This window comes from Gigantopelta aegis, chromosome 7 (genome assembly GCF_016097555.1).
Source record: "Gigantopelta aegis isolate Gae_Host chromosome 7, Gae_host_genome, whole genome shotgun sequence".
Classification (NCBI taxonomy): Eukaryota; Metazoa; Mollusca; class Gastropoda; order Neomphalida; family Peltospiridae; genus Gigantopelta; species Gigantopelta aegis.
This window is the reverse complement of record NC_054705.1, coordinates 26,255,083-26,274,195: the sequence shown is the minus strand read 5'-3', so window position 1 is coordinate 26,274,195 and position 19,113 is coordinate 26,255,083. Positions and strand designations below refer to the sequence as shown.

Here is a 19,113-nt window from a genome sequence, read left to right as displayed (position 1 = left end):
TTAATTCGGATATAGTCTTAGAGGAAACTCGCTACATTTGGTTAATTCGGATATAGTCTTAGAGGAAACCTGCTACATTTGGTTAATTCGGATATAGTCTTAGAGGAAACTCGCTACATTTGGTTAATTCGGATATAGTCTTAGAGGAAACCTGCTACATTTGGTTAATTCGGATATAGTCTTAGAGGAAACCCGCTACATTTGGTTAATTCGGATATAGTCTTAGAGGAAACCCGCTACATTTGGTTAATTCGGATATAGTCTTAGAGGAAACCCGCTACATTTGGTTAATTCGGATATAGTCTTAGAGGAAACTCGCTACATTTGGTTAATTCGGATATAGTCTTAGAGGAAACCTGCTACATTTGGTTAATTCGGATATAGTCTTAGAGGAAACTCGCTACATTTGGTTAATTCGGATATAGTCTTAGAGGAAACCTGCTACATTTGGTTAATTCTGATATAGTCTTAGAGGAAACTCGCTACATTTGGTTAATTCTGATATAGTCTTAGAGGAAACCCGCTACATTTGGTTAATTCGGATATAGTCTTAGCGGAAACTCGCTACATTTGGTTAATTCGGATATAGTCTTAGAGGAAACCTGCTACATTTGGTTAATTCGGATATAGTCTTAGAGGAAACTCGCTACATTTGGTTAATTCGGATATAGTCTTAGAGGAAACCTGCTACATTTGGTTAATTCGGATATAGTCTTAGAGGAAACCCGCTACATTTGGTTAATTCGGATATAGTCTTAGAGGAAACCCGCTACATTTGGTTAATTCGGATATAGTCTTAGAGGAAACCTGCTACATTTGGTTAATTCGGATATAGTCTTAGAGGAAACTCGCTACATTTGGTTAATTCGGATATAGTCTTAGAGGAAACTCGCTACATTTGGTTAATTCGGATATAGTCTTAGAGGAAACCTGCTACATTTGGTTAATTCGGATATAGTCTTAGAGGAAACTCGCTACATTTGGTTAATTCGGATATAGTCTTAGAGGAAACCCGCTACATTTGGTTAATTCGGATATAGTCTTAGAGGAAACCTGCTAATTCGGATATAGTCTTAGAGGAAACCCGCTACATTTGGTTAATTCGGATATAGTCTTAGAGGAAACCTGCTACATTTGGTTAATTCGGATATAGTCTTGGAGGAAACTCGCTACATTTGGTTAATTCGGATATAGTCTTAGAGGAAACCCGCTACATTTGGTTAATTCGGATATAGTCTTAGAGGAAACCTGCTACATTTGGTTAATTCTGATATAGTCTTAGAGGAAACTCGCTACATTTGGTTAATTCGGATATAGTCTTAGAGGAAACCTGCTACATTTGGTTAATTCGGATATAGTCTTAGAGGAAACCCGCTACATTTGGTTAATTCGGATATAGTCTTAGAGGAAACCCGCTACATTTGGTTAATTCTGATATAGTCTTAGAGGAAACCTGCTACATTTGGTTAATTCTGATATAGTCTTAGAGGAAACTCGCTACATTTGGTTAATTCGGATATAGTCTTAGAGGAAACCTGCTACATTTGGTTAATTCGGATATAGTCTTAGAGGAAACTCGCTACATTTGGTTAATTCGGATATAGTCTTAGAGGAAACCTGCTACATTTGGTTAATTCGGATATAGTCTTAGAGGAAACCTGCTACATTTGGTTAATTCGGATATAGTCTTGGAGGAAACTCGCTACATTTGGTTAATTCTGATATAGTCTTGGAGGAAACCCGCTACATTTGGTTAATTCTGATATAGTCTTAGAGGAAACTCGCTACATTTGGTTAATTCGGATATAGTCTTAGAGGAAACCCGCTACTTTTTCCCATGACCAGTACAGAATCGTTTACATGCACTATCTCACAGACAGGGCAGCATATACCAGATCTAGATCAATGGTAGGAAATAAACCTCTGAAAGGGTGTTCGGTTGTACCCTCTAAGGTATTCAAATTGTATCTCGATATAAGGTAGAATAGTTACGTTTGACAAAATCGTGACTGTTACCATATGATGTGCTGAGTCTGAGGGGGGACGGGACGTAGCCCAGTGGTATAGCGCTCGACTGCTGTCACGTCGGTCTCGGATCGATCCCCGTCGATGCTCCCATTGGGCTATTTATCGTTCCAGCCAGTGCACCATGACAGGTGCAACAAAAGCCGTGGTATGTGCTATCCTGTTTATGGGATGATGCATATAAAAGATCCCTTGCTACTAATGGAAAAACGTAGGAGTTTTCTCTCTAAGACGGTATGTTAAAATTATCAAATGTTTGACGTCCAATAGCCGATAATTAATAAATCAATTTGCTGCAGAGAGAGAGAGAGAGAGAGAGATAGAGAGAGAGAGAGAGAGGAAAAGAAGAAGAAGAAGAAAACGAAAAAGAAGAAAACCGTTTTTCTAATGAATAAACAGTATCTTTCCATAGACAGGGAAATACATACTATGGTCTTTAATACAGCGGTCGTGAAACACTGCCTGGGATGAGCCACCCATGGCAGCCCAGTGAAACGCTCTACCACTGAGCTACATCCCGATCCTTGTTTGTACGAAGATTAGTTTCACGATGCTCGGCCAGTGACCATTTAGACACTTGTCGTCTACATATCGGGGAAAAAAATATAACACGAACACATGCGCACGGGATACCTTTTTTTTTGGGGGGGGGGGGGGGGGGGGCGAATGCCGATTTGTGCCCGAATTAAAAGGACGTGATTCCGAAAAAACGTTTATTATATTTGCAGGGACGTAGCCCAGTTGTAAAGCGTTCGACTGATGTGAGGTTGGTTTAGGATCGATCCTTTTTTCATTCCAAGCTGCTTCCAGCCAGTGCTCCACAGCTGGTGTAACAAGGCCGTGGTATGTGCTATCCTGTCTGTGAAAAGGTGCATATAACAGACCCCTTGCTGCTAATCGGAAAGAGTAGCCCATGAAGTGGCGACAGCTGGTTTCCTCTAATTATCTGTATGGTCTCCGTCTGGCCTGTACATTAATATTGTTATTATTATTAATTGTTCTTGTTATTCATGTTGTATGGGTTTGTTCTTGGGGGGGTTTGTTTTGCTGATACCAGTTTATTTGGTATGCAATAAATTGAATTGAAATTGAAATTGAAATTGTCCGACGCCATATAACCGTAGTTATATTTGCATTTCTACCAAACAACTTGGCAACAAATGCTTCCAAACGAATCACTGCGCATTTTTTATATGACTTACAACTATTATTGTCAGTAGAATTATGAAAAACAGTTTCTGACCCGCTCACCAGACACACCCCCAACCCTCCATGGTCGCCCACCCCCACCTCTTGATTCCTACGCGCCTGATTAACAGCTCGAAATCAATGAATAACAGCAGGGTTCGAAATTGGCTGATATTCCTGCCGAATTTTTCGGTCCGGTTAGCTACAAAGACTGCAGGACCCAATCAAAACGTGCCGAAGTCAGACCTTATGGACTAATGTGTGAATATAAACCTCAAATAAAAAACATCTCCCGTGCTGCTGATGATCACCAGTAAAACCATTTCCCGACCGGTGTTGATGATCACCTGTAAAACCACCTCTCGGCCCGTGCTGATACCAACCAGTAAAACCATCTCCCGGTCCATGCTGATGTCGACTAGTAAAACCATCTCCCGGTCCATGCTGATGTCGACCAGTAAAACCATCTCCCGGTCCATGCTGATGTCGACCAGTATAACCATCATCCGGCCCGTCCTGATGTCGACCAGTATAACCATCATCCGGCCCGTCCTGATGTCGACCAGTATAACCATCATCCGGCCCGTCCTGATGTCGACCAGTAAAACCATCTCCCGGTCCATGCTGATGTCGACCAGTATAACCATCATCCGGCCCGTCCTGATGTCGACCAGCATAACCATCATCCGGCCCGTCCTGATGTCGACCAGTAAAACCATCTCCCGGTCCATGCTGATGTCGACCAGTAAAACCATCTCCCGGTCCATGCTGATGTCGACCAGTATAACCATCATCCGGCCCGTCCTGATGTCGACCAGTATAACCATCATCCGGCCCGTCCTGATGTCGACCAGTATAACCATCTCCCGGTCCATGCTGATGTCGACCAGTATAACCATCATCCGGCCCGTCCTGATGTCGACCAGTATAACCATCATCCGGCCCGTGCTGATGATGACCGCTAAAACCACCTCCCAGCCCGTGCTGATGATGAAAGGTAAAACCATCTCCCTGCCCATGCTGATAATGACAGGTAAAACCATCTCCCGGCCCGTGCTGATGATGACAGGTAAAACCATCTCCCGGCACGTGCTGATGATGACCAGTAAAACTACCTCCCGTTCCGTGCTGATGATGACAGGTAAAACTATCTCCCGGCCCGTGCTGATGATGACAGGTAAAACCATCTCCCGGCCCGTGCTGATGGTGACAGGTAAAACCATCTCCCGGCCCGTGCTGATGATGACCGGTAAAACCATCTCCCGGCCCGTGCTGATGATGACAGGTAAAACCGTCTCCCGGCCCGTGCTGATGATGACCGGTAAAACATCTCCCGGCCCGTGCTGATGATGACAGGTAAAACCGTCTCCCGGCCCGTGCTGATGATGACAGGTAAAACCATCTCCCGGCCCGTGCTGATGATGAACGGTAAAACTACCTCTCGGCCCGTTCTAATACCGACCGGTAAAACCTTCTCCCGGCCCGTGCTGATGATAAAAGGTAAAACCATCTCCCGGCCCGTGCTGATGATGAAAGGTAAAACCATCTCCCGGCCCGTGCTGATGATGAACGGTAAAACCATCTCCCGGCTCGTGCTGATGATGATAGGTAAAACCATCTCCCGGCCCGTGCTGATGATGACAGGTAAACCCACCTCTAGGCCCGTGCTTATGATGACAGGTAAAACCATCTCCCGGCCCGTGCTGATGATGAAAGGTAAAACCATCTCCCGGCCCGTGCTGATGATGACAGGTAAACCCACCTCACGGCCCGTGCTGATGATGACCGGTAAAACCGTCTCCCGGCCCGTGCTGATGATGACCGGTAAAACATCTCCCGGCCCGTGCTGATGATGACCGGTAAAACCATCTCCCGGCCCGTGCTGATGATGACAGGTAAAACCGTCTCCGGGCCCGTGCTGATGATGACCGGTAAAACATCTCCCGGCCCGTGCTGATGATGACAGGTAAAATCGTCTCCCGGCCCGTGCTGATGATGACAGGTAAAACCATCTCCCGGCCCGTGCTGATGATGACCGCAAAACCGCTCCGGACGGCAGTATTTCGACTCCTGGGCAGGGTGAAAATGGTAGTGGTGGAGTGGGATCGATCCTATGAAGTACCGCACCTCAGACGCACGTACTAACATACTATATACCGCCCTGGTTAATGTTCAATGCTGACGTCAATACAGTGACAGTGTTTTCGTGCTGCGCTAACAGACAACATGGCCCTGGAATGAATGTTTAATGTCACCAACAGGTAAACACTGTTCAGTGTCCGCGCTTCGGGTCCACGCTACTCATAATCAACGGGTCACTTGATGCTGTGAAAAGATTGTTTTATGATGATCGTTGCCTCAACTGGAACCGTCAAATACCCCCCACGTCCACGTAATAACGCTTAATCATCGCACGTACACCTGTCGAGGGCTATCGATTTGCCATACATTGATTTCTGTCTTTCACAATATCGCTGTCAAAGATCGTCCATCGTTTTGTTTTTGTCTATAGTATGTTATATTAAAGTGTTAGTCCCAATTTATAAAGGCTTTTTTGTCTTACACCTGTGTAGCTACATATAATTACAGTGCAAGAAAAACGGACTTCTGACACCCAACAGCCGATGTGTAATTGTGTGCTGATTTTCGTCAATTATTTCTTTCATATTAAACTGACATGTAAATATTTTGTAAATATCTATTTAATGATACTCTACCTAATTTAGCATTTACCTGTTTGGGCTCTCATTGATGTACAAGGTGGTGCTTACTCTTGAAATTATCGGCCTCGGTGGCATTATGGTTAGGCCATCGGTCTACAGGCTGGTAGGTACTGGGTTCAGATCCCAGTCGAGGCATGGGATTTTTAATCCAGATACAGACTCCAAACCCTGAGTGAGTGCTCCGCCAGGCTCAATGAGTAGGTGTAGGTGTAAACCACTTGTACCGACCAGTGATCCATAACTGGTTCAACAAAGGCCATGGTTTGTGCCATCCTGCCTGTGGGAAGCGCAAATAAAAGATCCCTTGCTGCTTGTCGTAAAAGAGTAGCCTATGTGGCGACAGCGGGTTTCCTCTAAAAAACAGTGTCAGAATGACAGTATGTTTGACGTCCAATAGCCGATAAGATAACAAAAAATCAATGTGCTCTAGTGGCGTCGTTAAATAAAAAAAACTTTTTTACCCTTGAAATTAAAATAAAGATGTCAGTAAACAGGAGATCTGTAACCTTTATTGGAACAGACTATAACACATTTTGATCGACACGTGTCAATTTTATTTACCCTTAAAAAAACTTTTATTTTAAAGCCAAATTAAAAAAAAGTATTTTGAATTGCAGCATGAAGTATTGATTATGACCAGCATATTTAGTGAATATCATTTCAATATAAGTACATTAGAAATTTACACAATCTTGCAACCACTTAAAGGTGCTATATCATAGTTATATGTAAGTATCTGTTTGTGATAAAGATTCTCCAATAAAAATGTATTTTCTACTAGTAGATAAAATTATATTGTTAGAATCATTTGTGGGCATATAGTAGGTGTAGTCTTTAAATTTTAAAGCAAAATTTAATTTAAAACAAAATATTTGCAATAGCTGTGATTATGCAACCTGAAGATAACACCTTTAATACATGTACATAGCACCTTTAATACATGTACATGTACATAGCACCTTTAATACATGTACATAGCACCTTTAATACATGTACATGTACATAGCACCTTTAATACCGGTATAATAGATCACACACTCAGAATGGTTCTTGACAGTTTTGTTCAAAAGTTACTTAGAAATGTCTACAAATATTTTGTTTTGGTGAGGGATAGGGATAAACCGTCACCAGAGACAGTTACTCACATACTGCAACAGCAATGAAATTAACACGTCGATCATTTTTCTTTTTATAGTCTGTTCCAATAAAGAGCACAAATCACCCGTTTACTGACATCTTTCTTTTAATTTCAAGAGTAAACACCACCTTGTACATCAATGAGAGCCAAAACAAGTAAATGCTAAATTAGGTAGAGTATCATTAAATAGATATTTACAAAATATTTACTTGTTAGTTTTTTATAAAAGACAAAATCGACGAAAATCAGTTTTATACTATTTCCGACACTACTATAGTTTCGACCGGCCTCGGTGGCGTACCGACTCCAAACCCTGAGTGAGTGCTCCGCAAGGCTCAATGGGTAGGTGTAAACAACTTGCACCGACCAGTGATCCATAACTTGTTCAACAAAGGCCATGGTTTGTGCTATTCTGCCTGTGGGAAGCGCAAATAAAAGATCCCTTGCTGCTAATCGGAAAGAGTAGCCCATGTAGTGGCGACAGCGGGTTTCCTCTCAAAATCTGTGTGGTCTTTAACTATATGTCTGACGACATATAACCGTAAATAAAATGTGTTGAGTGCGTCGTTAAATAAAACATTTCTTTCTTTCTTTCTTTATTATCTAGTTTGGCCTCGATGGCGCACATATTAAGCTGTAACGCTGAAAATTGCTAGGAACCAAGTTCAAATCCTTGTACCTGGCTCTGCCTAGTTTTATAGGAAAGAAAGGAAGAAAGAAATATATGTTTTGTTTAACGACGCTCCACTCAACTCATGTTAATTAATTCAAAGGACCATAAGAATCCATAGGTGATCTTTTTACCCGGGGCACCACCTCCCTAGAATCGCCCTGCAGTCACCCCTGCAGTTAGGACATACATTACTCGTTCTTTGATGTACCATTAGTTGGGATAGGAAAGACTGGCGTCTGCCAAGGGCGATCAGTTCTATACAGGTGCGGATTTCGGCGGCTACACATACAGGGTGACGCAGAATTCTTCCATGGGGTGGGGTTAGATATCCAACCACTTGGGCACAACCGCACTATTTGTCGTGTCGCTACTTACTTGTAGCAGCTTAATATAGTCCGCTTTAGAAAATAATTCCTCATTAAGAAAATAATACAAAAAACCGAAATGCCTTTTGATTGTTGTTTGTTTGGGGGTTTTTTTGTGTTGTTTTTGTTTTTGTGTGTGTGTGGTTTTTTTAAAGAAAAAACCCCTGAACTATGTAGCATTTAAATAAGCCAGTGATTTAATTTATTGGTTACATTTAGTACTAACACGGATAACAACTATGCACGTGATATACTACAATTGTTTTATAATAAATAATATACAAAACTTTCCAACGAATCGTAATTATTAATGTTTTTGACGCCTAATGTTAGTCTGGAGTCAAACAATTAGTGTAGATTTTATTACACTCTTTATTTCTATATCTCTTTCCCTGCTTCTGTCTCATTTTGTTTCTCTGTCTTTGCTCTCTCCAAGCAGTGTTCGGGGTCGATCCCGTAATCAAACCGAATTTACTTTTTTCAATACATTTTCTGGGCAATCATGACGGAACCCGCCACCTCAAAAGAAAAATATCTCTGTCTGTGTGTGTGTGTGTGTGTGTGTGTGTGTCTGTGTTTGTCTCTCTCTCTCTCTCTCTCTCTCTCTCTCTCTCTCTCTCTCTCTCTCTCTCTCTCTCTCTCTCTCTCGTTTGACGTTCCCGCGTCTGCTTATCTATATCTATGAACATGTGTGCGTGCATGCATGCGTTTATGTGCATTTGTGTGCGTTAATTTAAGTGCAAGAGTAAGTAAGTTTAAGTGCAAGAGAAAGTGTCATTTATCATGTGAACTAAACAGAGTAATGTGGTGATTTTCGACCCGTGTAAACCACACCACAGCGCTTAAATGTATGTAACAGTTAAAGACATGTTCGCGTGTTTCAAGGATCTTTAGAGTTTTAAAATTGTTTTAACATGGCATTCTAGTGCAACAGTCACAAATTACCACAGGTATGTTTACCTGAAAGAACCACATTCTCACCTATTACTTGAAGCAAAACAGTGTGCATTACACTTTACGTCATTCTTGCAGGACTAAAGCTAATTCCATTGTAAATACTACTTGGATATTACGCGTTTCGTATTGTGTTACACTTCAATTACACACCGTGCTGCGGTCCTGATGGCGGGTAATTCGTCTCTCAATACCTGTAATCGACAGGCGTCACCTCGAATGAGTCAAATACACTGTTGTCATGATGAAGCATGATTGCCATACTTATACCGTACACAATACAATATGCGTGTGCCTGTATAATACAACCCTGGTCATTTAGAAAATGATCACAGATATGCTGTGGATAAGTGGCATTTTTGCTCAAAATTACATCAAGCTCTGGACTTGTTATTAATCAATGCGCTCTAGTGGTGTCGTTAACACATCAAACATTTTTGTTATCGTCATCAAATTAAATGTTTAAATTAACACCGCTGTAACAGACAAAAATAAACTTCACAAACAATGAACGAAATGAGAGGTCAGAGCAGCTATAGCAATAATTGCAGTGGCGGATCCAGAAAATCCATTTAGGGGGCTCCATTGACATGACGCGAAATGCCATGGGAACGTTGGGGGAGGTTTGGAGGCGTATAGCAAAACAATGAAAAATAATATATAATAAAATTACAACGGTCTCATTATTTCTCTAGTGGCTCGTGATCTCAAACATACGATGATGCCTCGAGTGAGGAAACACGCCCAAGCCCATCACATAGGCTACTGTTTTGAACAGCAGCAAGGAATCTTTTATCTAAGTGTCTCCATAAAGAGAAGGAAGGAAATGGTTTATTTAACGACGCACTCAACACATTTTATTTACGGTTATATGGCGTCAAACATATGGTTAAGGACCATACAGATATTGGAGGAGGAAACCCGCTGTCGCCACTTCATGGGCTACTCTTTTCGATTGGCAGCAAGATATCTTTTATATGCACCATCTCATAGACAGGATAGCACATACCACGGCCTTTGATGTACCAGTCGTGGTGCACTGGCTGGACTCCATAAATAGCTGATATCATTATGAGCTGTGAACACCTCCAATATGATTATGATTATTAACGAAACGGGTGGTGGTGGGGGAAGGTCGATAGAAGTACCACTGAAATAAATCACAACCTCCATACAAGAACATCAAAATGTACTCTAATCAATAGCTGGCACATTAAATGCTTACTGGTGATGTCACATTATGTATTAGAATACGTGTTTTCTCACAAGTATAAGCCGACGCGTTTGTATTATGGTATAACAGCTGATGAAATTACAAAGAATCAAACGCTTTAGTGTACTGCATTGGTATAGGTGCGTTCTTACAGTGCGATATGTAGTAAGGAGAGACGGACGGAGAGAGAGGGGAGAGAGGGGGAGGAGAGGGGGAGGAGAGGGGAGGGGAGAGGGGAGAAGGAGGAGAGAATATAGGCTACTCTTACCGAAAAGCAGGAAATGCACAAGGGCATCAGTACAATATTATGTATATATATATATATATACACACATGTATATAGTGTGTGTGTGTGTGTGTGTGTGTGTGTGTGTGTGTGTGTGTGTGTGTGTGTGTGTACATACATACATACATTTTTTACAATTATAATACAATTATTTTAGAAGGGGAAGAATAAATAAATGAATTAATGTTCAGCAACACCCCCAGCATCGGCTATTTCGGATCAAACAAAGGTAAATAAACGAATGAACGAACGAACGGACGGACGGACGGACGGACGAACGAACAAACGAACGAACGAATGAAATAATTAATGAATGTGCTGAGGATAATGTACGCGAACCGTTGTTCTGTTTGCGTATCGGTTACGCAACTTTAAATTCACGCGAACTGTCATAAGTTAATGTTTGAAACCAGTTATTAATGTTCTGAACAAGTCAGTAATGTTTGAAACCAGTTAGTAATGTTCTAAACACGTCGGTAATGTTTGAAACCTACTGGTAATGTTTAGAACAAGTCGGTAATGTCTGAAACCAGTTAGTAATGTTTAGAACAAGTCAGTGATGTTTGAAACCAGTTGGTAATGTTTAAAACAAGTCAGTGATGTTTGAAACCAGTTGGTAATGTTTAGAACAAGTCAGTGATGTTTGAAACCAGTTGGTAATGTTTAGAACAAGTCGGTAATGTTTGAAACCTATTGGTAATGTTTAGAACAAGTCGGTAATGTTTGAAACCTATTAGTAATGTTTGGAACAAGTCGGTAATGTTTAGAACAAGTCAGTGATGTTTGAAACCAGTTGGTAATGTTTAGAACACGTCAGTGATGTTTGAAACCAGTTGGTAATGTTTAAATCAAGTCAGTGATGTTTGAAACCAGTTGGTAATGTTTAGAACAAGTCAATGATGTTTGAAACCAGTTGGTAATGTTTAGAACAAGTCGGTAATGTTTGAAACCTATTGGTAATGTTTAGAACAAGTCGGTAATGTTTAGAACAAGTCAGTGATGTTTGGAATCAGTTGGCAATGTTCTAAACAAAATGGCTTATTGGAATCTAGTTGGTAATATTTAGAACAAGTCGGCAAATGTTTGAAACCTATTGGTAGTGTTAAGAACAAGTTGGCATTATTAGAAATACGTTTGTATTGTTCTGAGCAAGTCGGTAATGTTTGAAACCAGTTGGTAATGTTTAGAACAAGTCGGTAATGTTTGAAACCAGTTGGTAATGTTTAGAACAAGTGTATGAGTGTATGTTTAAAGCAATGTTACTCAACTTGTTTTAAAGTTACAGTCTCTGGTTATCATATTATAACATCATGTACAAATATGAAATACAACATCAAATGCACTTTTCACAAAACTTGTCAGTGTTCGCTATTAACGGATATCGTCAAAAGTATACGCTCGATTCGTTGCCTGTGCCGCCATTGCTCTGTAAAGCACAAACGACAGCCTGTTGTCAGTTTTAGTTAACAGGTGCGTTTTCGGATTTGAAATTGTAGGGGTCGTCTCAAAAAATGAAATGAGAAATCTTGCGCTGTACGAAGAACGTTCGGTTCAGGATACGGTACTAGTCTTTCGTTAAAACCGGTTTGATTTTGATAACGTATTATCGACAATCATACCTTCCTATTTCAGAATTAATATTTGATAAAGTGTTAGTAGAACTTTCAAAGTTTAGTTTGTATTACACATAGAGCATGTATATATATTATATACTAAAGCAGACATTGGACGTTTTCACTTCTTAATTTTACGAGTTATAATCAACAAATTTGAATATTCTTTCGTATGGAAAGGGTAAAGTTACTTTGTTTTGTTTAACGACATCAATGTTAAAGCATATTGATTTATTAATCATCACCTATTGGATGTCAAACATTTGGTAATTTTGACATAGAATCTTAGAGAGTAAACGGGCATATGTGAAGGGGAGAGTATTGGGGGGTCGAAACAAAATTAAAATATATTTTCTGGGGGAGCATGACGCCATATAAACTTCGCTCAACACAGTCTGTAACCCCCCAACACCGCTAAAATCCTTGCACACGCGCCTTGGAAACCCGTTACATTTTTTTTAGCAAGGGATCGTTTATATGCACCATCCCACAGACAGAATATCACATACCATGGCCTTTTATATAACAGTCATGGCGCACTGGCTGGAACGAGCCCGCCGATGGGGATCGACCCTAGACCGACCGTGCAATTAAAAAAAACCCCACCTTTTTAGGTCTAAGTAATGAATAGAAATAGCACATAGTCTTGATAAATAATACGTAAATCGAATACACCGACCTCTTCATCTCCCCTTAGAGCGTTACATAATGATTGGCAACCCCTTACATGTAACGCGTATGCCAACCGATGGCCACTGTTAAAATGTCACGGCAAACCCCCCACCGACTTCTAGAAAGATGTACCATACCTCTATGGATATAAATATGTTTTGGAGATATGAGACGATCCCTCAATCAAGATAGTTAAATTTGTTCAAAATCACGTGAGAAGCTCAGCGCCTGCGCAAATCACGTAATCAGTTCTACTGGCGGGACGCTAACTGAAGAAAAATAAAGCTGGCCATTGCGTTTGTAGTTGACCTAGATAATGTAGATAAGCGAGCATTGCCAAACTATAGCGATGTGGTGGACCTTAAATGTACCAAACAGAACTGGATCATCCATTCTATATGCTTAAATAATAAAAAATATTCTAGAGACTGCAGCTTTAAAAATGTTAGCAATTTTTTAAAACCAGTAATTTTTGGAAGGTTGGTAATGTAATATTTTAGCAAAGTGGCAATATAGTAACCAAATGTCTAATTCAGTAAAACACACAAATTTGCAATTACTTGAAACAAGCTGGTACTATCTGAAACAATAAAAGCTGTTAAGATTCATTAGTATATGCTGGTCGGGGGAATAACAAATCAACCCTTATCCCAGTGTCGATTGACAGGAAGTTAGGCCCCGTCAACGGGCAACTCATTTTACGTGCCCCTATCCACTAGGGTTCAGGCACGCCCGCCCCGGATTCAGCCTCTGACTTCGCCAGTGACCGACTCCGGGCCCCGTCAAGCAAGGACACAGTCTTTACAACAGATTAAGGGCGTGACGTAGCCCAGTGATAAAGCGCTCGCCTGATGCGCTGTCGGTGTGGAATCGATCCCCGTCGGTGGGCTCATTGGGCTTATTCTCATTCCAGCCAGTGCACCACGACTGGTATATCATAGGCCGTGGTGTGTGCTATCCATTGTGTGGAATGGTGTATATGAAAGATTCCTTGCTAATGACGAAAGAAAAATGTAGCGCGTTTCCTCTCTAAACACTACATGTCAAAATTACCAAAAGTTTGATATCCAATTATTAATAAATCAATGTTCTCTAGTGGTATCGTTAAACAAACCAAACTTTCTTTATTACCGATTATGGACTAGGGAGTGATAAAGGATGGGCGTGTATCAGCTCCCTTGTTTTTCTGTTGTGGACGACCACAGCCGTACCTAGAATACAGGTACTGGGTGGGGGTTGAGGGCTACGACCAGTGAACGACCACAGCCGTACCTAGAATACAGGTACTGGGTGGGGGTTGAGGGCTACGACCAGTGAACGACCACAGCCGTACCTAGAATACAGGTACTGGGTGGGGGTTGAGGGCTACGACCAGTGAACGACCACAGCCGTACCTAGAATACAGGTACTGGGTGGGGGGTTGAGGGCTACGACCAGTGAAAGGAATAAAGGCACAGTAATATAGTATAGGGTCTTCTCTAGTCAGACAAAATTAATGGGGTATTCACTGGCGTAGCCAGAATTTTAAATGGGGGGGGGGGGGGGGGCATTCACACTGCAAGTCGTGTTATGGGTGGGGTGGGCGATTGGCAAATAAAGGTAGTGGTAAAAAAAGAAGACACAAAAGGAGATGTAATGGGGAGGGAGCATGGTCTGCTATGCTAGTGTGGTGTGTGTGTGTGTGTGGGGGGGGGCACTTTTAAAGTAAAAGGACAAATTATCGTGACCCTACCCTCACCACTTGATGCGCGGTCGGTTTGGGATCGAGCCCCATCGGTGGGCCCATTGAGCTATTTCTTGTTCGAGCCAGTGCACCACGACTGGTATATCAAAAACCGTGGTATGTGTTATCCTACCTGTGGGATAGTGCATATAAAAGATACCTCGCTACTAATTGAAAAATATAGCGGGTTACCTCTCAAGACTATATGTCAAAATTGATTAATAAATTATGTGCTCTAGTGGTGTCGTTAAACAAAAATAACTTATTGTTTTAAAATTGGTAATTACACTATCCCAAGGCGGACCATTTGCTTCGCTGGATTCGGACTAGTTATTACACAAGGAAAACTTACCTTTGTCATTGGTTTCACTTTTAACTGTTTCCTTCTTCCACTAGACGTTCTGTACTGCCCTTTAAAATACGCACACGTACACACACACACGCACGCACGCACGCACAGCGTCAGTACATTAATACAAGCTGTACCCGGCATCACACGCTGTTCAAGAAATAGCAACACACTTACGTGTTTTTTCCTATCGATGTCTATAGCTTTCACTAATCAAATAGCTTTTAAAAATGAGCACGCTTGTGAAATGAACACACCACTTATAATGTCGACTGTCAGCTGTTTTACTCACTGTCCACTTTCTAGAGGGAAACAGGTCCAGTGAATGGCCGGAGCACGGGCACAACACAACAATTAAAAGACAGAAATAACCAAGCCATGGTCTTGACCCATTTCTAATAATGCATATCTTCCGCGTTTTATAGATCCACACATACCTGTACAAAGACCTTTGAGAATTACATTTGCTGTACAGGCACTGCCGCCCGACTAACTCGCAATCCGGGTATCACACGCTGTAACAAGGCGGCAGAGGATTGACCAAGGGAAATAAGTGGAAGTCGAGTTTGTTCTCATTAATCGTCCCACTTGGAAATGTGCAGCGCTGTATGGAAATGTGGGTTTTTTGATAGTCCAGAAAATCCAGGTGCGGATCCAAAGGGTGAGTGGTGGGGTGCGGGAGCATGGGTTTAGACATTGGAAGTATAGGACAGGTCAGGTAAGATCAGGTCTGGTCAGGTAATAGGTATTAACGTGCACATTCAGAACAAGCTGCTGTAGCAGAGGCGGATCCAGGGGGGGGGGGAAGGGGACGCGTCCCCACAGATACATTTTTACGTGCCCTCAAAAAGTTCAAGTGCCCTTTTTGTTTGTATAAAAATTGTTTTGCACGTAAGCTGCATGAAGTTATGTTGTGCGTGTATGCGCAAGCAGACCTTGTCTTTTAAGGTGCGCGAGTGCGATCGCGCACTGTACGTACGCACGTAATTTCAATCTGGCGAGTGTAACAAATTACGCACGTTACACTTAACAAACAGCGCACGTAAAATAATGTTGTATATTGAATGCCACTATTTACCGTATGTAGCTGATAGAAAGACCCGTTTAATAATACCAGATACATAAAGAATGTGACGAGAACGGTGGCGTCCCTGCAAGATTTTAATATATGACTGGTACTTATCTTTGCTATCAAATCGAAAAACACTGGTTTGATAGACATCTTCGAAGACATACCATTTCGATCAAAACTCCTTTAGCTATTTAATTTATTATTAATTAGAAACAGTCCAGTTTTGTAAGGTAATATATCACAACATCTGATTAGGCTAACTCATTTATACTGTTCATATAGTTTTGAAAAAAAAAGGAATTGAATTAAATAATGGCTTCTGTAGCCAACACAAATGAACTCGTTACGGAAATCAGCGAAGTTGGTAAAATTGTCTCGATTAGTTCATAACTGTTAGCCTACAAACCTTACGTGAGGTCCTGAAAATGGCAAGCGTGTAACTTTCTACTTTCTTTAAAAAATAAAAATGAAATTTAGACAAAGAGAATTCAAAAGTAGACGGAATAATAACAAGAAGGTCTCCTTTACCAATTTTTTTTTATTATTATTATTTTTTTTTTTATCTTTAAACAAAAATAAAACTGCATTTAAATATATGTAATTCAACCACAGGTTAATGAATGTACATCTGTGTAATTCAACCACAGGTTAATGAATGTACATCTGTTATTTATAAAGTAACAGTAATCAATAATCATTGCCGACTATTTAATTTTTGTTTGTTTCAATACATTTGATAGAAGGTCACAGACCATCAGTCTGATTACAATTAGCTCTACTGGTCTACCAGTAGATCTAACAGCATTGCGTGGACTCCCCATGTCCAGGTGACATTTCATCTATAAATAACAATTTAAATATCGACAAATTACACGACGCCTTTTATAGCGTTATTCGAAAGCATACAAATTCTAAAAATATCGGGCGAGACTATTTATGCAATAGGCGAACTTGTTGGTCTATTTCAACATTAAAAACAGTGGGAAAAGTGCAGTAATAAACTCTGGATTGTATACTAGTATAAACAGATTTTATGGCTATAATATCATCACGTTGTTGTTTTTTTCGTCTTGAAACGATTTTTATATAAAATTTTATATTGAAATTAGTTTCCGGCATACTTCGTAATTCACCAGAATCATTTCGTATACCATCGGCATAATCCCGAATTGTTTTCAAATTCTTTTCAAATCACTGGCATGATTTTGCAAGTAAGGTTTTGATTGGTCGAATGAAAGGTCAACTGGACATGAGCTCCAACGGGCCTACAATTAGTTCAAACGATAGTGTTGCTTGAGGCATTGACATTCACGTGGCATTTTTAATTCAACAATTACGCAACCAACATTTTGTAACATGTCATTTGAACTACCACTACCAGTTAAGAACGGCGTTCAGAGGGGGAGGGCTCCCTAAATTTTGCGACAGTTATAACTTTATTTTATATTAATTTTCTTTTTTTTACGATCTCCCTCCAAAACTCCCCCTAAGTTCCCTTGGTATTCCGTCTCATGTCATTACCCCCTCCCACCCCCCACCCCCCCAATGGATTTTCTGGGTCCGCAACTGACGTTACGTTATTGATCAATGTTGATTAAAAATATATATACAAACTCCGACAAAATCTGTCATTGCAAAGGATTTAATTCCAAACGTGGGATGCCATAATAATGATATCTAAAAAAACCACCCATAATTTTAGTCACCCATCATAAATGCGTAACAAGTTGTCAAGTAGAGCAGCGTGTGTGTGCAGCTAGTGTTCCAAGAGTAAAAATAATCTGACCACGATAGCTCTGATTGGTCAATATGCCACAGAGTACTGCGCATCAAATCATGTTCCAGGCACATGGTCTGTCAATCTAATTAAAATGAGCTTCACTGGTTAATTACTATTACCTGTGGATCTAACAGCACCCATGTTTAACGAATTATTAAAAAACAATAAAATAATATGAGGGATCTAATTCAATCGATAATGCACACCTGAGATTCTTGGGTCGTAATTCTAATTGAACCACTTCCTCAGAACCTGTGGGTTTTCCCATCCCAACTATCCTAATTATGTTCGTTGTACATAATAATGAAATTCAAGACACATTGATTTCTACACATGTTTAGCTGCACGTTCATCAATCTATCTAACACTTAAAAGGTATCTACACTAACACGCAAAAGAAACTTATCATTTTTAAAATAAGTTTATCTGAATTAAAGATTGTGTAATTTTTAATTTTGACCCCATGTCTCTTTCGCTCGGCCTTATGACAAGTGCACTATCGATATGGCAATGCTTTTTTGTAAAGACATTGGAAAATGATTCCTTTCAGTAAAATAATCATCATATAGATCACATCTGTCTTGGTTTTTCTTTATGGACCTGCTGAACAAGGTGATAAGTTTCGTTAGTATATAATTGTGTGTATCAAATTATCTGAATAATACTTATCGTAATTAAAAAATCAAATTGTCTTCATCAGTGTATGTCATAATTATATTTCTATAGCACTGCTCCTGAATTTTTTTATTAACTCCATTCCTGAAAGTGAAAAGAAGTCAGACTACACTAATGAACCACACAACATAAAACATTATTGGTTTATTGGTCTCTACATTTACATGTACCAATTACTTCATCAATTAATAATGCTTGGTTTTCTCTCGCCTTAGCGTGTTGATGAGTGCTAGTTCTCACTCGCCTAAACGTTTTGATGAGTGCTAGTTCTCACTCGCCTAAACGTTTTGATGAGTGCTAGTTCTCACTCGCCTAAACGTTTTGATGAGTGCTAGTTCTCACTCGCCTAAACGTTTTGATGAGTGCTAGTTCTCACTCGCCTAAGCGTTTTGAGGTGTGCTAGTTCTCACTCGCCTAAGCGTTTTGAGGTGTGCGATTTTTCACTCGCTATGGCTTTCAAAAGCCAAGGACTGCTCAAGCTTGCAGATGTGTGTCTGTGTTACAGAGTCTCAATGGGGTTCACCGCCACTGTATGGGAGAGACACCGGATATTGATACTAAACGAAGCGATAATAATGCGGAGGAAGGCTACGCGTAAAGTAAGATTTCTGAAATGTACTACATTTATAAGTAACACATATGAACCAGATTTTACAAATTGATT

The 19,113-nt window shown here is 40.5% G+C and overlaps 1 protein-coding gene across 1 annotated transcript in view; it reads right to left on the bottom strand.

Annotated features, from left to right (window-relative positions):
* The window catches only part of LOC121376963 (putative ankyrin repeat protein RBE_0220), a 68,769-nt gene extending 53,367 nt beyond the window's left edge, over positions 1–15,402 (bottom strand). The window contains exon 1 of the mRNA XM_041504773.1: positions 15,360–15,402. The gene's annotated coding sequence lies outside the window, so the exon portion shown is untranslated. The remainder of the gene's footprint in view (positions 1–15,359) is intronic.
* Positions 15,403–19,113: the final 3,711 nt, after the last annotated feature.